This window comes from Humulus lupulus, chromosome 4 (assembly GCF_963169125.1).
Source record: "Humulus lupulus chromosome 4, drHumLupu1.1, whole genome shotgun sequence".
NCBI classification, from domain to species: Eukaryota; Viridiplantae; Streptophyta; class Magnoliopsida; order Rosales; family Cannabaceae; genus Humulus; species Humulus lupulus.
Window position 1 is genome coordinate 222120837 of NC_084796.1, and position 21789 is coordinate 222142625.

The 21789-nt window shown below is 46.3% G+C and overlaps 1 non-coding gene across 1 annotated transcript; it reads left to right on the top strand.

The window, feature by feature from the left end:
- The first annotated feature begins 21002 nt into the window (after positions 1–21002).
- LOC133833467 (small nucleolar RNA R71) lies at positions 21003–21109 on the top strand. Its single transcript, XR_009892845.1, has one exon. It is a non-coding gene; the product is annotated as a small nucleolar RNA R71 (small nucleolar RNA).
- The last annotated feature ends 680 nt before the right edge of the window (positions 21110–21789 follow it).

Below are 21789 nucleotides of genomic sequence, written 5' to 3' on the forward strand. Positions count from 1 at the left end.
TATCAAAGTCTTTCACGAAAGGTGACCAGAGCTCGCGGATGGACAAATGGGCTTCGCCTCTCCCGTTTAGTGTCCAGCATACTCATTCAAGCAACCGCGACGCGGAAGCTCGTCAATTCTCCCGGACTCCCGAAGGGATATCCTTCGGGGAAGGTCCTTCCAGGAGAAGCTCTTCAGGTTACCTTCGCGGATACAGTTCCGAGCCTCGCACGGAAGAAGACCAAGCGGTCGAGTCATGGAGGAGGCATAGTTGGAATGATATCCACCTGACACAGGATCCCGCCTGACACGCCCGACAGGTCGAGGCCGCACACATCCCAGCACGCCTAAAAGTACCATTTCGCCTACTGTTCCGCTGACAGCCTGGAAAAGACAGCTGCCTTTGTGCATTCCCCATACTTTCATGTAAATATACCCACATAGAGCCTGGTAGCCGGGCGACTACGGTAATTGTATCCCCTATTTATGGCTGGTGTAATTAAGACTCATGGGGGCAGAGTAAAACCCTAATCCAAAACTCTAGCTATAAAGACCTCCTCATTTTGCAATAGGAGGGGGGGAAGAACACATTACATAGCAAGAACTCTGCCAAAATCTCTCTAGCTTCGTCTTCTTCTAGAGAACTCGAGAGAAACACTGTGAGTTTGTGAGGTTCTTGTACACCAGCCATTTTACTGTAATTCTCTACAAGTATAATAACATCGACTCGTGGACTAGGGCTCGTTAACGCCTGAACCACGTAAAAAACCTATTTTTCTATTTATATTTTTGCACTTCTACAGTTCTTATCTTTTTATTATTTTGTTTGTATTCGTTTCCGAAAAACTCGGTAAACATTTTGGTGCTTTCATTGAGAGCTGTAGGGAGTTGTTAGTCAGCTCTTTTTCTGCGCACTGAAAAGATGGTGACTACGAGAAAATCCGCGGTTGACAAGAATGCTAGGGTCAACCCCGATACTATGATGGAAGATGCGGTACAAAACGAACCCTCGGCAGCCCAGACCGAAGGAGAAAGTACCCACGACTCGGACTACCAAGGTGAAGACCCGACATCCCGCCAGGATCGGGTCAGTACTGAAGATACGACATACTTAGAAAACGAAGAAGAGTATGTCCGAGACGGTTACTACAAAGACGGCTACTACTACGAGAAGGATCCAGAACTGGTCCAAGTAGCCGAAGAACTGGTGGCCACTAAGGCCAAGCTCGCTGAGCAGGAGCGCGTCTCCGGAAAAATGCAGCGCATGATGGAGCGCCTCCAAAGTAAGTTCGGAGATCTAGGCGACTCGGACGAGGACGCCTCTGTTTTAGGTGGTGCTGATGCCACCATGCCGGATCCCGCCGCTGCTGGACCATCCAAAGCCGCCCCTAACAAGGGCAAAGAAAAAGTTGGGGAGCCTGTGCGCACTAACGCCCCTGCACCTCCTAAAGGCGTGAATCACCAGGCCGACTGCCCCCCCCCCCCCCCCGCGCGCAGAAGGTCTCTGGCGCTTCTAAGCCCAGACGTCCTTCAGCCCCAAGGGGGCACTCTGTGCCTAAAGGGCCCGGTGCTAAGGCACCCAGGCCTAGGGGAAGGAACAACAGCCCCAATGATTCCATCAACCAGGACGTTCGGGCTGCAGACACGCACTCCGAAGATAGCTGGTCCACGGTGGACCTAAGAAGAAGGTTGGAGGCCAAGTATGAAAAGGCCAAAGGAGAAAAGGCCCGGCCTCGCGGGGATGACCTGCGAAATCATCTCAACGACAAGCTCCGGGGACGTGACCTCCCGGAGAGCGATACAAAGAGGCTCGAGGAACAGATCGCTGCCTTGACCAAGCTGGTCCGGAAGCAAAGTGGGGCCCTGTCAGACTCTGAGGAAGAAGACCCGGCCCCTCCCGGAGAACTTCAAAATGCCTCACATAGAATTATATGAGGGGAGGACAGACCCGCGCACCCATCTAGCTAAATACAACAAGATGATGCAAGTGGCGCGCGTCAGTGAGGATGCCAAATGCATGTGCTTCTCACTCACCCTTACCAAGTCCGCGGAAGACTGGTGGAAAAGATTAGCTCCCGGATCCATCCACAGTTGGAAGGAGCTACAGTCCGCATTCAGGAGGCAGTTCATTGCTGCCCGGGACCACGACATGGAGGTTGGTTCCTTAACCAACATCAAGCAGCTACCCAATGAGAGCCTCAAAGCTTTCATTCAAAGAATGATGGAAGCTGCTGCTAAGACCAAGGTCAGCGATGACATGAAGCTGATCGCCCTTCAATCGGGGCTTACCGTCGGCTCCCTGCTATGGGGAGAAATGCAAAGGAGGCGAGCAGAAACTCTGTCCGAATTCATATCCAAAGCTCAAGGAATCATCAACCTTGAAGATGCCTACCAACAGGCCTTTGGAGTTCCCCCAGCTTCGACGCCCTCCGTGACTGCACCGAGCTTTGCTTCGCAAGCTCCCGCGCCAGCCCTCACGCTTCCAGGAGCCCAGTTCACTCCAAGCGTGTATGGGCCTTCCGCGTCTGCTCAGACGCCGAGTCAAACCCATTTCTCTGGGTACGGAGCTGTACCAACCGGATGTAGTATCGCTCCCGGCCCGTCGCAACCGCAAGCGGAAGGCCCAGAACAAAATCTGAGCCAATCGCGGAATAAACGAGGCGGAAGAAACTCCAACCGGGGGGACCATTCAAAGAAACCTCGGAAGAACTATGAGCCCAAGTTCACGGATTACACCAGTTTGATAGACTCGCGAGAGAACGTCTATCGGGCGACCTGTAATATGGTCAACTACCGGAAGCCCCCGAAAGTGTCTCACGGAGGAAGGCGTCCGCGAGACTCCAATAAGAGGTGTGAGTTCCACGGAGACGTGGGGCACACCACAAACGAATGCCTTCAGCTGAAGGATGAGATCGAGTCCCTGGCAAGAGCGGGACACCTCGGTCAATGGGTGAGGATACCCATAATCTATCCCGGACAGGGAGTAGTTCACGGAGCTGCGTACTCTCCGGGACAGAGGGAGACCGCTAGCGCTCCTAGAGCCGGTCACCCCCAATCACCTGGATCTCAGTTCCCAGCGCTTCCTGCTCCGACCTCTCCGGCACCCATTGCCATGTTGACTCCAGGAACCGGAAAACCATATCCGCCTGGCCTTGCTCCGCCGCCCGTTGACGGACACGTGGCCACCATTTCCGGAGGACCGCACCTTGCCGGAAGCACCCGCAACTCCCAGAAAAGGTACTTGAGGGAGTTAGAACACACCGGGGAGATGTGCGCCTTGGTTCAGTCACCTGCTCAGCGTCCCCGAATGATGGATCTTCCCATCACCTTCACGGAAGATGACGCCCGACATGTGCACTTCCCCCACAACGATCCCCTCGTCGTGGAAGCCCAAATCGCCAATAAGAAGGTGTCACGGATCCTAGTCGATAATGGAAGCTCCGCAACATCCCCTTCAAAGCTGCCTTCCACGCGATCGGATTAACCGAGACAGATCTGATCCCATGCCCCATCCAGCTTCAAGGGTTCAATGGGGATGCACTCATGCCCTTAGGCAAAATTCAACTTCCAGTCACCCTCAGAGGAGACAGCGACGCTTGTGCCTTCAAGCACTGCACATTTGTGGTGGTCGACTGCCCCACGGCGTATAATGCCATCCTAGGCCGACCAGTCCTAATCGATGTTGGGGCCATAACCTCGATACGCCACTTATTCTTGAAGTTTCCATGCGACAACGGGCGCATCGGCACCCTCCGGGGAGACCAACAAAGTGCACGAAGCTGTTATAACGTCTCCGTCCGATCCGTCTACACGGTCCAGGAGGCGATTGTTGCCACACCTTTGGCAGAGGATTTACCAGAGACTGGGGGTGCCCAAGGGGCATACGTTGACGAACTCGACCCTAGAGTGGGGGTCGAGAGGGCGATAGAGCCGATGGAGGAAGTCGAAGAGGTGATCCTCAACTCGGAAGATCCCACCAAAGTCATTCAGGTGGGGAAAAACCTTCCATCGGCCATTCGAGAAAAGATCGTGGCCACTGTGAAGAATAATCAGGATATCCTGGCATGGTGCCACGCTGATATGACGGGGATTAATCCTAATGTTGCGTGCCACGCACTCAACATAGACCCATCTGCAACTCCAGTTCGCCAAAAGAGGAGGTCGTTAGACCCAGTAAGGGCCGAAGCAGTCAAAGCTGAAGTGGACAAGCTGATGTCCATAGGCTTTCTCCAGGAGTCACTCTATCCCGTGTGGTTGGCCAACCCGGTTCTGGTCCTGAAACCCGATGGGTCCTGGAGAATGTGTATTGACTTCACGGACCTGAACAAAGCCTGCCCAAAAGACTGTTTCCCTCTTCCGCGAATCGATCAGATGGTAGACGCTACATCCGGGTATGAACTCTTATCCTTCATGGATGCATACTCCGGATACAACCAGATCAAGATGCATGTCGCGGACCAGGAACACACCAGCTTCCTCACAGACAAGGGTGTCTACTGTTACGTGGTCATGCCTTTTGGTTTGAAGAATGCTGGGGCGACATACCAATGCCTAGTAAACAAGATGTTCAAGGATCAGCTGGGGAGGAACATGGAGGTGTATGTAGACGACATGTTGGTGAAATCCAAGACCTCCGGAGACCACAGTGATGACCTTGAGGAAGCTTTCGCCGTGATCCGAAAGTACGGAATGAAACTGAATCCGAAGAAATGTACTTTCGGGGTCTCGTCTGGGAAGTTCCTCGGTTTCATTGTCAGCTCCCGCGGAGTGGAGGCCAACCCTGAGAAAATTAAAGCGTTCATAGATATGCCTTCTCCCCGAAAGCATAAGGATGTCCAAAGCGTTACCGGAAGGATAGCTGCTCTCAGCCGCTTCGTATCTAAGGCCACTGACAAATGTGTCCCCTTCTTCAATGTGTTGCGAGGAAACAAGAGGTTCGAGTGGACCCCCAAATGCGAAGCAGCCTTCCAACACCTCAAGGAACATCTAACTCGAGCTCCCATTCTGTCCAAACCTGTCGAAGGAGAGGCGTTGCTCTTGTACTTAGCTGTGACAAAGCATGCCGTAAGTGCCGCTCTCGTCCGGGAAGACGGCCGTCTCCAACTCCATGTGTATTACGTGAGCAAGAGGTTACTGGACGCCGAGTCCAGATATACAATGATCGAAAAACTCTCCCTCTGCTTGCTAATCGCTTCGCGGAAGCTAAGGCCCTATTTCCAGGCACACACCATCAGAGTACTCACCAACCACCCTCTCCGGCAAGTCCTGCAGAAGCCTGAGTCTTCTGGCAGATTACTTAAATGGGCCATGGAACTGAGCCAGTTTGACATTCACTACCAGCCACGTGTTTCCATAAAAGGTCAAGCTCTCGCGGACTTTATTGTGGAATGCTCAGGAATGAATGACCTCCCGGAAGATCATGTCCCGGAACTTCCCACATGGAAGGTCTATGTAGACGGAGCCTCAAATGAAAAAGGATCTGGAGCAGGGGTTATCCTAATTTCTCCCCAAGGACATCAGCTCTAGAGCGCCATCCGTTTCACGTTCCCAGCATCCAACAACGAGGCAGAACACGAAGCCATGCTAGCTGGATTACAACTGGCCAGAGAAGTCGGAACCCAAAAAATCGAAGTATACAGCGACTCCCTACTTGTGGTAAACCAAATATCCGGAGAATACCAGACGAAGGGCGAAAAAATGGCTGCCTACGTGCCTCTCTCCCGCGGCCTCCTGCAGCATTTCAAAGGCTACCGAATCCGCCAGGTCCCCCGGGACCAGAATTCACTCGCGGACACACTGGCCAAGCTTGCAACAGACCCGGAGATTGAACAATATGGCCTAGTGCCCATCGGGCACTTAGAAGCACCTAGTACTGAGACACAGAGGGTAAATGCCATCATCGACCATTCCCATTCCTGGATGGGACCCATCCTCAGATTTCTCACCACCGGAGAGCTCCCCACTGATAAAGCTGACGCAAGAAAGCTCCAATATCAAGCTCCCTGATACGTGATTATGGATGGAAAGCTTTACCGCAGGGGGTTGTCCATACCCTTCCTTAGGTGTGTTTCCGGAACCGAAATCAGCACCATCATCCATGAGATTCACGGAGGCTTCTATGGCGACCATACCTACGGGCTGAGCCTCTCCAAAAAGATCCTTCGTCAAGGATACTTCTGGCCCACCATGAAGAAGGATTGTGTGGATTATGTCAGAAAATGTGAGCAGTGCGAGAGGTACGCCAAGGTTCCGCGAGCGCCGCCTACAGAAATTACCTTAATGACCAGCCCCTGGCCGTTCGCCGTTTGGGGCATTGACCTAGTAGGTTCCCTTCCAACTGGAAAAGGAGGAGTGAAGTATGCCATAGTCGCGGTAGACTACTTCACCAAATGGGCTGAAGCTGAACCTATGAACACGGTCACGTCTAAGAAAGCACTGGACTTTGTCATCAAGAATATAGTGTGTCGTTTCGGGCTTCCACGAAAAATTGTGTCCGACAACGGGAAGCAATTTGATAGTGAGCATTTCACGGACTTCTGTGCTTCGCATGGAATCATCAAAAGCTTTTCCGCAGTCGCCAGACCTCAAGCTAATGGGCAAGTGGAAGCAGTGAATAAAATCTTAAAGACCATGTTGAAGAAAAAACTCCAAGCATGCAAGGCTCACTGGCCGGAAGAGCTTCCGCGAGTACTTTGGGCCTATCGCACAACAGAGAGAACTTCGACGGGGCACACACCTTATTCCATGACCTTCGGTTGCGAGGCCGTCATCCCAGTAGAAACTATGATCCCCTCTCACAGGCAGGACACCTACGACCCTACCCGGAACCACGCCCTTCTCCAGGAGTCCCTGGACATGATCGAAGAGCTCCGGGAGCAGTCACAGGTCCAACTCAAAATGTACCAAGGCAAGATAGCCCGACACTTCAACACAAGAGTCAAGAGCCGTACATTCGAGGTTGGAGACCTTGTCCTACGGAGAGTTTTTCCTGCTACGCAGGATCCGGGAGTGGGAGTCCTCGGACCCAACTGGGAAGGCCCCTATGAAGTCCACGAAAAAGTGGGCTATGGGACGTATCACTTAAAGAGACTCGATGGATCTAAAGTCCCGCGCGCCTGGAACGCGGAGCACCTCCGCCGTTACTATCAGTAAGCCCCGGACTATCTAGTCGAAGGTCCTTAGTGGACGTAGCAAAAATGTAAAATATGGAGATAGACCTCCCAGTTGTAAAACACATGCCTGACAGGCTAATTTAATAAAACACGGAGAGTTTCACTTCGCTTTTACTGCATTTTTTATCCCTTTGTTCCAAGCTGCGTTTTAACAAGTGACCACGCGGTCCGGAGACTTCCGGACCCCACGCTCACTTGGGGGGGTATACATGGCTAAGGCATAGCCATACGCCCCTTGAACAAAACATAAAGAGAACACCACTTATGTGCTAGCATTGTGTTTGAAAATTTTAAATTGATTAAGCTTAGGTTGATTTGTTGCCATGAACATATTTGCATTATGTGTCATGTGTGCATTATGTGATTATGTGAAAATTGCCATGAAAATATCTGCCATTATGCATCATGAAAATTATCTCCTGTGTAGCCCAGCGATGAACAGGACTGGAGATTGGGGCACATTCAGAGAGCTACGCCAAAACACCCCCAACTTCCTGACAAGTCCTTCGCAGAATACTCCGCGACCGCTGAAAGCTTTGCTTCGCAAGCTTCAGCTCCGGGTCTCATAAAGTAATGCATGGCAAGATCCGCGATCGCTGAGAGCTTTGCTTCGCAAGCTCCAGCTCCAGGTCCCGCAAGGCGAGAGATGGCAAGATCCGCGACCGCTGTAAGCTTTGCTTCGCAGGCTTCAGCTCCGGGTCTCACAAAATAATGCATGGCGAGCTCCTCGACCACTGCAAACTTCGCTTCGCAAGCTTCAGCTCTGGGAGCAAATATAATCGATCCCCCAATTACAGCAGGCCTTGCTTCGCAAAGCCCCTGCTCTAGGATCGCACATGGTAGGCGTGACGATTTCCTCGACCGCAACGAACTTTGCCTCGCAAGGCTTCATGCCAAGTCCCTGAAGTCGGCCACCGTGAGGTCCGCAACGACAGTTAGTTTTGCTTCGCAAAGATCTAGCCCTAAGTCTAGCAACGCCCACCAAAAGAACTCCCGTTCCGGCACCATCCCGCGGAATCGTATTAAGTGTTGGCCTCGCAAGCTTTGTAAAGATCACGATGGGAAGATGCAACGGGTCACCTTAGCCATCCCAGCGAACGGTATAACTACAAGTCCCGGGATTGGCTATTTACCTTAGGAAAGCTGAGTACGATGAAAGAGGGAGTCTGGCCGTTGGAACCAAGAACCCTCCGTAACCTAGAAACTACGTGGGAAAAGACATAAGCCGTTGGAGCTTCAAGTTAGAAATGCATAGGTTCTGGCCGTTGGAACCTAAACCTCATGCGCCCCTACAGCAGTTTTTATCGTATAAAAGTCTCTACCCTAAGCACAAAATTAAACAAGGAACTCAGCAGGAAAGGAAAGAAGAAGTCTACAATTATGACAATGAAGGCCCTGTGGACCGGACATCTGTAATGTTCCCGCAATTAATAAAGAAAAAAAAATTATTATTACACAAAGAATAAGACCCCTTCAAGCACTGGGGGTGGCAGCGGCTTCCACGACCGGGGTCTCGGAGATAGCGGTTTCAACTGGGGCTGGCGGAGTCAGCTCAGTGGAAGATGGAACATCATCAATGGCAAGTTCAGAGGTCCCCGCCTCTTCGGGATCTTCTGCCTCAGGGACTCCAGTAGGCTCGTCGATGTTATAAGTCTGGACGTACACCTCTGGGCTTTGATCCCACGCCTGTATCTTTTCCCTCATGGCGGCGGCGTCCTCTCCCAGGTAGCCTACTACCTCCGGGTTTATTTTCCAAAGTTGGGGCATGAGGACCACGTGGGATAGATTAATCGTTCTATTCAGCACCACCTCGGCATATTCCTTCTCCTTCAAGCGCTCCGCCTCAGAGGTCGCCAGCTTTGCCTCCGCGACAGCCAATTGAGCCCTCAGTTTTTCCAGCTCGGCCTTGGATGCATCCCGCTCTCCCTTAAGGGAATCAATCTCCTTGCGCTGCACCTTATTTTGATCCAGCAAGGATTGCTTCTCGGTCACATGCCCCCTGATAGTGAATTGCAAGGCTCCAATCTGTTTATCCTTCTCAGCGAGCCCCAAGTCCTGCATAGACGCGAGATCCTTGCTCCTCTTGTGATCTTGCTCCTCCTCGTACAGCTTATTCTGAAGAATGGCGTATTCCTCGTTCTGCTTAAGGAGGAGATCGTTTTTCGATTGCAAGCGGGCATCCAGGGTGTCCTTCTCCCCCCTGGCCTGGGATAGCTCTTCCTGGAGCTTGGAGTTCTTGGCCTTCAAGTCATCCGACTGCTGCTTGAACTCATTCTCCGCGCTGGCCCGGTACTCTCGATATTTGGCAAGATATTTCTTGTCCGCCTCTTCTTCAGCCGTGCACCGGGCCTGGTTAATCTTCTCCACAGCCTCCCCCTTTATGCTCTCAACCTGTTGGGTCAGTTTCTGCTTCTCTGCCTCCAAGGCCTGGCGAGCCACCTGGCTCTCCTCCAGCTGAACCAGAACTGTACCCACCTCCCGGAACGAGCGTTCTGCGATGAGAGAGGCCTGCGAGGAAAGACAACAGAATGAGTTAAGCATAACCAAATGTACTCAGACAATTGATCCCAGAACACAACAACTGACAGCTTACCCCAGAAAGTTGCTGCTTTACGGCATGTGTCAGCAACAGCGGGTCCTTACTGCTACTGATAGCCCATTTCTCAGAATTGAGCTCGCACAAGCTCAGGGCCATGTCCTCCATCATCTCCGCTCCGAACAGCGCCAATGCACGTCCGAGCCTAGGCACCAGCCTCTTCTCCAAGGCTGGGCCATCCAAAACCGCTCCAGCCAGGTGAAGGGATCTCACCCCCTCGGCCAGCTCAGCTCTCTTCACGGCAGACAGGTTGTCTGCCCTTCCCTGAGTAACAGCCTTCTCGGCCTCCAACCGCCTCTTCAAAAAATTATCAGCCCGTCTTACACCCTCCAGGAGGGCAGCGGGGAAATGGGTTGGTTTCTGAGGGAAGTGGAACTTCAGGCCGGGCCGAGGAAGGCTTGTTTGTTGAGAAAGTAGAAGAGAAGAAGAAGAAGGAGACCCCGAAAGGGTGGACTCCCTTTGGACTGGAGGAGGAAGTAGACGGGGTATTAGGGACGGTAGCGAAGACACTACCGCCCCGGTTTGTTGTTGCTGCTGATGTTGCTGTTGCTTTTGCTGCTGCTGTGGCGGTGTTGATTGTCTTTGTGGTTGTTGTTGTTGTTGCTGTTGCTTTTGCTATTGGAGTTGTGTTTGCTGCTGGGTGGGGGTAGTCTGGTGGGGACTGCGCGCAGCCCGGAGGTCTCCATCACCTCCGGGAGAAGAGTGTCTAAGGCGTTTCTTCTTGTCGCCCTCAGCCTCTCCTCCGGAGCGCTTGCTCACCCCGGCCCTCTTCGCGGGGAACACAAGACCTTCCCCATCGCTGCTACTACTCGAGACCACCATGTTCTCGGAAGGCCCCTTGACAGGAGGCTTCTCCACCACGGGCACGATTGACCTCTCCACCACCGGAGACCCTTGCGCCTCGCCACTTGTCTTCTTGGGTGTGGCCGCTTTACTTCCCCTACCAGCTCCGGCCTTTTGTCTTTTCCCCTTGGACGGGTCTTGGCTGGTGGCGGCCTTCTTGATAAGTGAGGTAGCTCTCCCCAACATCTTTGCTTCAGGATGTTCTGCAAGAAATGTACGAAGCAAGGTTAACCAACCAGCAAGCAATGTGAAAAAAAAAAGATAAGCAGAAAACAAAACAAGCAACAACATAAAAGCACAAACAAGTCCCCCAGCAGGGAACAAGAAACAAAAAAAGGGTAAAAAAGGGACGACCATGCACGAGAAACGTGGATGGCCTTCCCCGAGCAAAGCAAAACACCGCTTCCTGCTCCAGGAAGCTCCCGTACTCCTTGAAGTCCGGGAATGACATGCTGAGGGAAGAAGGGTCAACCATGGTGACACCTTCTGGCAGACTACCGTCACTCAAACACCCGAGAAGCTCATCTACCCTATCGCAATATCTGTCAAAGGGTATCCTACGCGAATCTAGCCTAAGGAAGCGGGGATCGAACCCCACCTGAGAAGTCCGGGAAACCTCAGACAGGCTGGGGGTGTGGATCAATTGAAAACTAGTCTTACCTCTCCCGGAGGTACCAGCCCCCGGAGTCCCTTCATTGGGGTAAGCTGCGGCGTGGTGAGCCTCGATCTCTTCTTCCTCCGGCTGGGGGTCGGGGAACCTCTCCGCCCAACTGGGAGATAAATTATTCTCGTCCTGGGCCGCCTGGCAAATCACCTTGGACAGCTTCAGGGCAATCTGCTCCCGGACATCAGCTGACACCTGACTTTGCCCCCTGCCACTCACTGGCTCAATATTTTGGAAAGAGGCGAGTAGCCCATACTCCCTCAAAGATTCGGTGGTCACAAGTCCTTCCACCTTCAGCTCTTCCTCCGAGAGCCCCTCGTAGAAGTTTGACCTCCTTATCATCTCCGCGCAGCGAGGTGTCCGCGGGACGGCTTCTGCAAAATCCAAGCACGAGTGTTAGAGATCCTCCCGGAAGGCAAACCAAACTTAAAGAAACAAAGTTAAAAAAGAGAGGAAGGAGCACTTACCAGGGACTTTGAAGTCCAAAGATAGAGCTGGCACCCTCTTCAATGGGAAGCCAGTCGTCAGGAACCAGTACTCCCGGGGATCTGGAACCCTCGCGGTATGACATGTGGGGCACATCACGTCCGGATACCTCTCCAGCCTATAAAACCCCACCTTGTCTGCATGACCTCTCATGGGCTGAGACTTCAGCCCATAGAAGTATAGCACCTCCTCCGGGGTAGGGGCCTCCAGGTTCCTGGATTTGCAAAAGATGTACCACCCCGCTAGAAGCTTGTAGCTGGGGGGAATCAACTGGAAGGGGGCAATCCCCGCCTTCACGCAGAAGTTGGCAAAATAACTTCTTAGGGGCAAGTGTGCCCCACACACTATGTGTGCCCAGCTCCAGGCACCAAAACCCTCGTGACTCTGACTGGCAGACTCACCCAGCACCGACAGGCGGTGCCACATCAGGCCTGGGATGTTCTTCAGGCCTGCCTCTGAGGAATACAGCTCCAGCATGCCATAGTTCCTGAGCAGGTTCGGCTTCTGGTCCATCTCCCAGATGGAGTTGTTGATAGTCGGTGGGCTAGCCGAGGCCACCTTAGTTTTTGCTTTCCCCTTCGCGCCGGCAACAGGGGAACCTTGCTCCTGGGCAGATTCAGCCTCTACCGCAGCGATGACTTGTTCCTTTGAGGTGTTCGTCACTGAGCAAGAGAAACAAAGAAGAAAGCACTCCAAGCAGTCAGCACCCTTGCCATACCCTAATGGTATTAAAGGCGTCGGGGAGACCCTCCCCGAAAACTGCTTGGAGAGGCTCCCACCGAGCTTGCCGAGGGGCTGGCACCATGCCATCCGGAGGACAGCAAGGAACCAGATTCAAACTTCAAGCCTAAGCCCGCCGAGAGAAGTGTCTTCCCAGGGGAAGACACCCTAAAGGCGTTCACGCTTATGCCCTAAAATAACAAACCAGAACAGCACAAGCAGACAAGAAACAACTTTCCAAAAGCAAATCATCGAAGCATGCAAAGAAATGACTTATTGACTCACATCAGTCGCATGCCTATCAAAGCCCTATTCACGCATGCATAAGGATGACACCGGCAGAAAACTCAACCCTAACAACTACCAACAATCTGAGGTTTAGAAGGAAAAAGCAAAGTAAAAATACTTACTGGTATTCGAGTAGTTGAAGATTGAGGGGGTAATCGGGTCACTGCACCGCACGAACACGTTAAGTAAAGGCTGCAAAGACAAGCAACGATTCAAACTTAGAACTTCGGCGATCAAACCCACTGCCAAATCGAAAGAAAAGTTTCTGGGTTCCTTACCAAAAGAAGTGGTGAATTCGAAGGAAAGGAAGCTTGGAAGCTTGAGAGTTCGAAGATTTGGGAATCTGAGAATCTGGAAGACTCGAGGATTTGAAAGCGTAAAGAGGAAGAAAGGTCCGTTCCCTCATTTTTATAGCAGGAACGAAATCGTTTCGAATTCCAAAAATGGACGGTCCCGATCTTCCCATACCGCATGCATCAAATCCAACGGTTGGGGATGAAGTGCCGGTCCCATTTAAGACTCCTCGGATGGGAATAAAGTATTTATTTCCCATCATTATACCATCTCGGGCCCAGTACACCATTAAATACCGTCAAATCACTACTCAGCCAGTCGCCTCACGCACACGTCTTGGTCACAGAGCCATTCCCTGCATGACGCGTGGCCCTTGCCACACTTGAGTACTTGAGTTCAAACAGAAGAAATTTCCTTTTTTCGTACTGACACTCAGGCGGGAAAAAGGAACTCTTCCAGGAACACAGGAGGTGACCCCTCGCCTAATCTAGAGACCAGAACACCCGGAGGACTGTACAAGCTCCCGGACCTCTCAAGCCCCGTGACCTTGGGGGGTAAATGTTATCCAGATTTCCGGATAGCGTTTAGATGGATAGCCTCGGGGAAGCAGAATTATCAAAGTCTTTCACGAAAGGTGACCAGAGCTCGCGGATGGAAAAATGGGCTTCGCCTCTCCCGTTTAGTGTCCAGCATACTCATTCAAGCAACCGCGACGCGGAAGCTCGTCAATTCTCCCGGACTCCCGAAGGGATATCCTTCAGGGAAGGTCCTTCCAGGAGAAGCTCTTCAGGTTACCTTCGCAGATACAGTTCCATGCCTCGCACGGAAGAAGACCAAGCGGTCGAGTCATGGAGGAGGCATAGTTGGAATGATATCCACCTGACACAGGATCCCGCCTGACACGCCCGACAGGTCGAGGCCGCACACATCCCAGCACGCCTAAAAGTACCATTTCGCCTACTGTTCCGCTGACAGCCTGGAAAAGACAGCTGCCTTTGTACATTCCCCATACTTTCATGTAAATATACCCACATAGAGCCTGGTAGCCGGGCGACTACGGTAATTGTATCCCCTATTTATGGCTGGTGTAATTAAGACTCATGGGGGCAGAGTAAAACCCTAATCCAAAACTCTAGCTATAAAGACCTCCTCATTTTGCAATAAGAGGGGGGGAAGAACACATTACATAGCAAGAACTCTGCCAAAATCTCTCTAGCTTCGTCTTCTTCTAGAGAACTCGAGAGAAACACTGTGAGTTTGTGAGGTTCTTGTACACCAGCCATTTTACTGTAATTCTCTACAAGTATAATAACATCGACTCGTGGACTAGGGCTCGTTAACGCCTGAACCACGTAAAAAACCTATTTGTCTATTTATATTTTTGCACTTCTACAGATCTTATCTTTTTATTATTTTGTTTGTATTCGTTTCCGAAAAACTCGGTAAACAAGGACATGTACAACTTTAATCTAAAATCAAAGAAAAATTTAAAGCAAATTAATATACTACATAAGTGAAGATGTATAAAAATGACATGTAGGAGTAGCATACTCACTTTACTACAATCACTAAAACCCCCCATTGTGACAAACATAGTTCTTCACTCTTCTGCATGCATCGTCTGTCCAAAATGTAATGGGAGGAACACTCTGGTCGAATTTTTTTTTTGGGAATATCAGTAAGGTTAAAGTACAACAACTGCTTAATAATATAAATGTTAGATCACCAATTAATTAATTTATTCATAGACAATAAAGTTATTATATTGTAATAATATTATAGATTACCTTAAATTAAGCATATCTCCTAATTACTGGATTATATATATGTATCTTTTATTTTTTAGGATTTACTAGGCTGAAACACTTTGTTTTCAAATCTAAGCCATTGGCATGGCCATGGCTGGGGCTAAGGAGAACCAAATCATGACTCTAACCCTTTTTACTATTCCTCTTATTCTTAAAAAATAATTAAAACTAAACTATACCACTCATAATTTTCAAGAAATTTTGTATGAACCTCCTATAGAATCCTGCATGCCCAAGAAAAGATCAAATGTCTTTAACAGTCTTGGGGGTGGCAGCTTTGATATGAGTTCAATCTTTAATTGATCAACCTCAAATCCTCGTTCTGACACGCCATGCCCGAAGACTATGCCTGATGGCACCATGAAATGACACTTTTCTTAGTTGAGTACCAAGCCTTTCTCTTTGCAACGTTTAAGCACAGGCTCTAAATTGAGAAGGCTTGATTCAAAGGAATCTCCAAAGACTGTCACATCATCCATGAATACTTCCATAGATTTCTCAATCATATCACTAAATATGCTCATCATGCATCGCTGGAAAGTGGTTGGAGCATTGCACAGGCCAAATGGCATATGCCGGAAGGCAAAAGTACCAAAAGGACAAGTGAATGTGGTCTTATCCTGATCTTCTAGAGCAATCTTGATTTGGTAATACCCTTAATAACCATCGAGAAAACTATAGAAAGGATTACCCACCACACGTTCCAATATTTGATCGATGAATGGAAGTGGAAAATGGTCTTTGCGGGTGGCTACATTTAATTTCTATAATCAATGCACATGCGCCACCCAGTTGTGACATCGGTAGGAACAAGTTCCCCCTTTTCATTTTGTATCACTGTTACCCCTGATTTCTTGGGAACAACCTGAGTTGGGCTAACCCATTTACTGTCAGCAACAGGATAGATTATTCCAGAATCAAGAAGTTTCAAGACTTCAGTCTTAACTACTTCCTTCATCGTTGGGTTCAATCTTCTTTGAGGGTCACGACGTGGTATAGCCCCGTCTTCCAATTGAATGTGATAGGAGAAAATTAAAGGACTAATACCTTTGATGTCAGCTATCGTCCATCCTAATGCATCTATTTGTTCTTGCAACACATTGATAAGTTGGCGCTCTTGTGTGGCATTGATCTTGGAGGATATTATGACAGGAAAAGTGTTGTCAGCTCCCAGGAAAACATGTTTAAGACCCTTAGGAAGTTGGGCCAACTTTGGTTGAGGAGCTTTTTCAATGGAGGGTTTTGGTGCTTCTCGATCTTGAGGGAGTTCCTCAAAGATTGGATTCCAAAACATGGTTCTTCTAGCCTGTGAGTGTTTGAAGATTTCAGAGTTGATTTTAGACTCATTGGGCTCAAAACTTTCTGAAATTTGGAAGAGGTGATTAAAATGATTAGATGTGTATTTCGCTTTGACCTCTTGATAACTCTACAAAATAGAGTTATTTTACTATATTTTATATGCTAATTGTTGCTTAGTTCTTGAGTTTTTAATTAACTTATTAAGTTTTTAGGTAATTTTTAATTTATTAGTCTTATTGTAGTTTTCTAGATTTTTATATGTTTTTATAGATATTTTATTATAATATGTTGTAATTTAATTATTTGAAATTGGTGTTGTTAGATCATAAGTTAAAAAATGTGGTTTTATTGAACTTAATTGCCAAAGTAAATTAAATTTCAATTAGTATTTTCATTGACTTAATATGAGTTATTTTATAATTGAAAATATTTGATTCTAATTTAATATTTACTTATTTTGTAGGATGTACTTTGCAATTTTTTATGCTTGAAAAAGAAGAGAAAAGGAAATAAATGTGGCAGTTTTGTGGAAAAAGCAAAGAGATTGTGGCATTTTTCCTCCTGCCTCAGCCCAGGCCCGCCTGCCCAGCCATTCGGCCCATCAGCACCTTCACGCCTGGCTTCACTTGCACCATCGAAGCTTCCTCCAGCCAGCTGCTTCCAGCAGCTTCTTCTTCCAGCCCACGCTAGAGCCTCAACCAGCCCAGCTCTTCCCATGCCAACCGAAGCTCCTTTCTCCCTTCACGTGCACCTCCACCAGCTGCCTCCTGCCTCATGCCTCATGCCCACCAAAACTCATCAGCACCTCCCAGCTCACCAACCAGCCCAATTGGGCCTCCGAATCACCCTAGGTCCAAGCCCAAATAACCATTTTCCACCAGCAGCCACAAGCTTCTCTTTTCCCCATTTTGAGCCCAACAATGTACATTTGTCCCCTTTGTCTAAAATGTCAACTTTTTACCCATTTTTCTACACATTTTTCACCATAACATCATCATTACACCCTATAATTTACCTCTACATACCATATTTATTTTATTTAATTAATCTAATTAGTTTAAATTGATTATTTTAATAACACCACTTTTGCTATAAATATGGTATTTCAAGACCATTTGGGATACTGAATTTTTTTGGTTACCATCTTCTTTTCTCTCATTTTCTCTCTACCATTCTCTCTTCCATTTTGGGTTTTTCAAGAGCATTTTGCAAGTATGTATGTCATTTATTTTGTAATTTCTACTCTAGTTATGTGCTTCTAATCTTTTTCATAAGATTATTAAGATCATGATGAAGCAACTTGTAACTAGGTAATATTTATGTTGCATGTTGATTTCCCTTGTAATGCAACAAAGTTTATGGATTTTTCTTCATCATATATGTCTTTCATCTTTAATATCTCATATTTTGGATTGTTAGATAATATGCACTTTGTTCTTCATTTTGCAAAAACATAATATTCTTTGTGTAAGATGTGTCATTAAATTGTACACATCCATGCTTAGAACAAAAATATTATGTTTTGCCTTATAAATAATGTTATTTGATTTTTTGTTGTTTCATTAGGTTGATTCATATTAAATATGAAATTCCGTTTTTATTTATCAACTTAATTATTCAAATTAAATAATTAATTGTTGAATTGTTACAGAAATGTTTAAACAGACACAAAGACTGTTTGAACAGAAACCAGATATGTTTAAACAGTTTGTGACCAGAAGATAAAAACGAACATAAGGTAAAGAACACACGAAATTTTACGTGGTATCAGCAATCTTTGCAGATTACTACTAGTCCACAAGGCCACGCCCAGAGAATGAAATTTATCAGAAGAATATCTAAACGATTATAAAACCAAATTGACTTATACAAATAAAGACTCCCTCTTGAATTTGTCGCAACTGTTGTAATCTAAACTCCTAATCAAATTTCTGAAGTGCTAAGATCTTGAACTCCCTTCAAATCATAACACTTGCACTTTTCCTCCCGAAAAGTGACTCACGAACAAGACTTCTCCTGAAGCTTGATGAATAATTTCCAAGTGTGTTCAACCTACACAATTAACACAAAGAAAACAATACAGAAATACACTGTAATAAACCACTAAGAACCTGCTAGACTCAAGTTCTTCACATAACAAAAAGTCTCTCTAAAACTTGAAAATATTTGGAAAATAATATGCCAAGAGAGATGATAAAAAACCAACGACCTAAGGATGATTATATACTTTTTAGAATCCCTTTAGGTCGTGGAAAACAAATCAGAAACCAATCAGCCAATAAATGGAAAATCTTCCCAAACAGGAAAGTCAGAATCTGTTCAAACAGACTGACAATCCGTTCAAACAGATTCATTGAACCTGGACAGTTTTTAAACCCAGTTTCCCTAAATAAATAAGGAAACAATATACATTATCTCTGCAAGCTGTACACGATTTCTGGACAAATAAATCAGATCAAAAAATAAAAATAAATACCAATAATTTCTATTTCAAGAAAAGATATTTTAAATTATATATTTATTTTATTAACATATATAAAATAATCTGATTATAAAACACATTTCAACAAAACAGGAAACTACTCATTTCAAAAAAATATTCTTTAATTAATTTTGTCAATATTGTCAAATATGCCAATAAAGGATTTTACAGAATACTTTGAAATTATAATTTTTGAAAAGTGAAGAAAAATCCTATCTTTTTAGAAGTAATTTGTGCTTAAACTTATAAATATATTTGGAAAATGATAGTTTGATTTATTTTAACTATCACTAAAACTTACATTTTGGAATAATGTAAACTTACATTTTGGAATCAATATATTTGGAATGTAAACTTAAAATGATATTTGGAATCAATATACTAATAAATATTATTAAAGTTACATTTTGTGGATTCTAGTATCTTAATAATCTTTCCTTTTACCACTTATTTTAAAATCCTTATTGAGTTATTTTCATTCTCTTAAATAGCTTTATTTTAAATATTTTATTTTATATTCATGACATTAAATCTCATCAATCTTTGGAGCTAGGTTAGAATTTATTAATTTTGGTTTAAAATAGTTTTCTTTTTTATTTTAGACAACTCCTTTGGGTTCGATCTCGTGCTTACACGAACACTATATTCCATATACGATTCGTGCGCTTGCGAGTATAAATTTTTAAAACATACCCGTTTTGGGTCCATCACCTCTTCCAAAATAAGTGTATCGATCAAATATGATTGGAAACACTCATCATTATCAGGTGGTTGTTTGCCGATGTAGAAAACAATCACTTCTAGAGTCATGTTCCTGAAAGAGATTTTCATGAGACCATTCCTACAATTAATGAGTGCATTTTCTATTGCGAGGAAAGGTCTACTGAGAATGATGGGAATTTTGGACTCTATACTCACTTCAGATTGAGTGTCCAAGATGAGAAAATCAATAAGGTAATAGAATTTTTTAATTTGAATCAGAATGTCTTCTACTATTCCCCGAGGTTTCTTAACTGATCGATCGGCCAATTGTAGCACCACAGATGTGGGCTTGAGTTCTCCTAGACCTAATTGCAAGTATATTGAATATGGCATGAGATTTACACTTGCTCCTATGTCTAGAAGGGCTTGACCAAACTCTTGTTCCCCAATTTGGCATGAGATGGTGGGACAACCAGGATCTTTGTACTTAGGCGGTGTCTTGTAGTCAATTACCGCGCTAGCTTGTTCTGCCAAGAATGCAGTTTTCTTCACATGGTGCTTTCTTTTAACGGTGCACAAATCCTTGATAACCTTGGCATAAGACGGCACTTGTTTGATCACATGCAACAATGGCAAGTTGATCTTCATTTGTGTTAAAAGGTCTAGGATTTCACCATGATTTTCCAGTACCTTTCCAGTGGATTTCAAAGCTTGAGGAAAGGATGCCTTTACTGGAATGTTTATTGGCATATCATCATCTGGAGCGGGCATTGATGTACTCGTTGTCTTAGTTAACGATGAAACCATACTTTGACCACTACGAGTAAAGATGGCATTAACCTCTTTGAAATTTGTATCTGCAGAGGAGGAGGTTTGTGCCATGTGTTGCCCTTTTTTATGGATTAGAGGTTGAGCGGGAAGTCTACCATGCTCTTGAATTGCCAAAGTAGTGTTTAGCTTTGTCATTTGGATTTTTACGTCTTTCATTTCCTCTATCATTTGTGTGAAACAATATTTGAGCACTTGAGTTGAGGCTATTTTTGTTTGTGCAAGCATTTGCAAAGTATTCTCAAGAGAATTACTTGACTGCATGTTATTTTGAGGAGCAATGTATGCTTTTGGCGGTTGTTGCTGCTCAGGCCTCCATTGGCTCCCAGATGCTTGGTTTGAATCCTTCCAGCTGAAATTTGGATGGTTGTGCCAACTGGGATTGTAAGTGTTTGAGAAAGGGTTATAAGGCTTCTTGTAATCCCCTAAAGCATTGCATTGTTCCTCATTTCCTCCTCTTAACTCACCAAGAGTTGGGCACTCTTGCGGTTGATGTTTCGCCCCTCCACAGATGAAGCATGGATCTCGTGTCTCTACCTTTGCCGCCAAGTGGATTCCTCTACCTTATTGAGATTTGAAAGCCTCGAATTTTTGCCTCAATGATTCAATTTGGCTTTTGACGTTGTCATCTTCCCTCAATTGGTAGATTCCAGTTGATCGTGGCTTGTCCATAGGACTCGGTCCATTCCATGTGTAGGACTTTTTAGAGAGATCGTCGAGGTACTCAAAAGCTTCATCGGGATCTTTTTGAAGGAATTTTCCATTGCACATCATTTGTACAAATTGTCTTTGTCCGGTTGTGAGACCGTCATAGAAATAGCTGATCAGACTCCAACTTTCATATCCATGATGTGGGCATTGATTTATCAAATCTCTAAACCTCTCCTAGGCCTGATGGAAAGTTCCATGGTCTTTCTGGATGAAGGTAGAGATTTGCCTCTTAAGGCTGCTAGTCTTATGGGGCGGAAAATATTTGGCAAAAAATGCTTTTGTCATTTCATCCCATGTTTCGATAGATCTAGGCCTTAAGGAATACAACCAGCTTTTTGCTTTGTCTTTGAGAGAGAAAGGAAAAAATTTCAATCTCACAATATTGGTGACATCAGTTCAGTTGTTGAATGTAGCCACCACCTCTTTGAATTCCCGTATATGCACGTACGAACTTTCATTTTCCAACCCATGGAAGGTTGGTAAGAGGTTAATCATGCCGGGTTTGAAATCGAAATTCGGCATATTGTTGGGATACATTATGCATGAAGATGTGGCTATACGCGTAGGATGTAAATATTCCTGTAGCGTTCTTGGTTGGACTTCATCTTGATGAGCCATCGTGGGTGGTTCAAGAAGTCTTAGTGAATTGGGAGGTTTTAACGAATGGAAGAAAATGACGAACTAGGAGAGTTTTTAAAGCTTCTACTTGTTGTCTCACAAATCTCCCTAGTGCGTCTCTATTTCGTGGCATAAATATATATTTTTATTTTGTAAGTATTATAAGCGCAAGTGTGTAATAGTGTAATAAGTGTAATGCCCAGAAATCCCTAATGCGGTTTAATGGCTGGATTAGTAGGCCAGGATGGCCATAATTGTTTAATTATGCCATTAAATGATTATATGCATGTTTTTGTGAA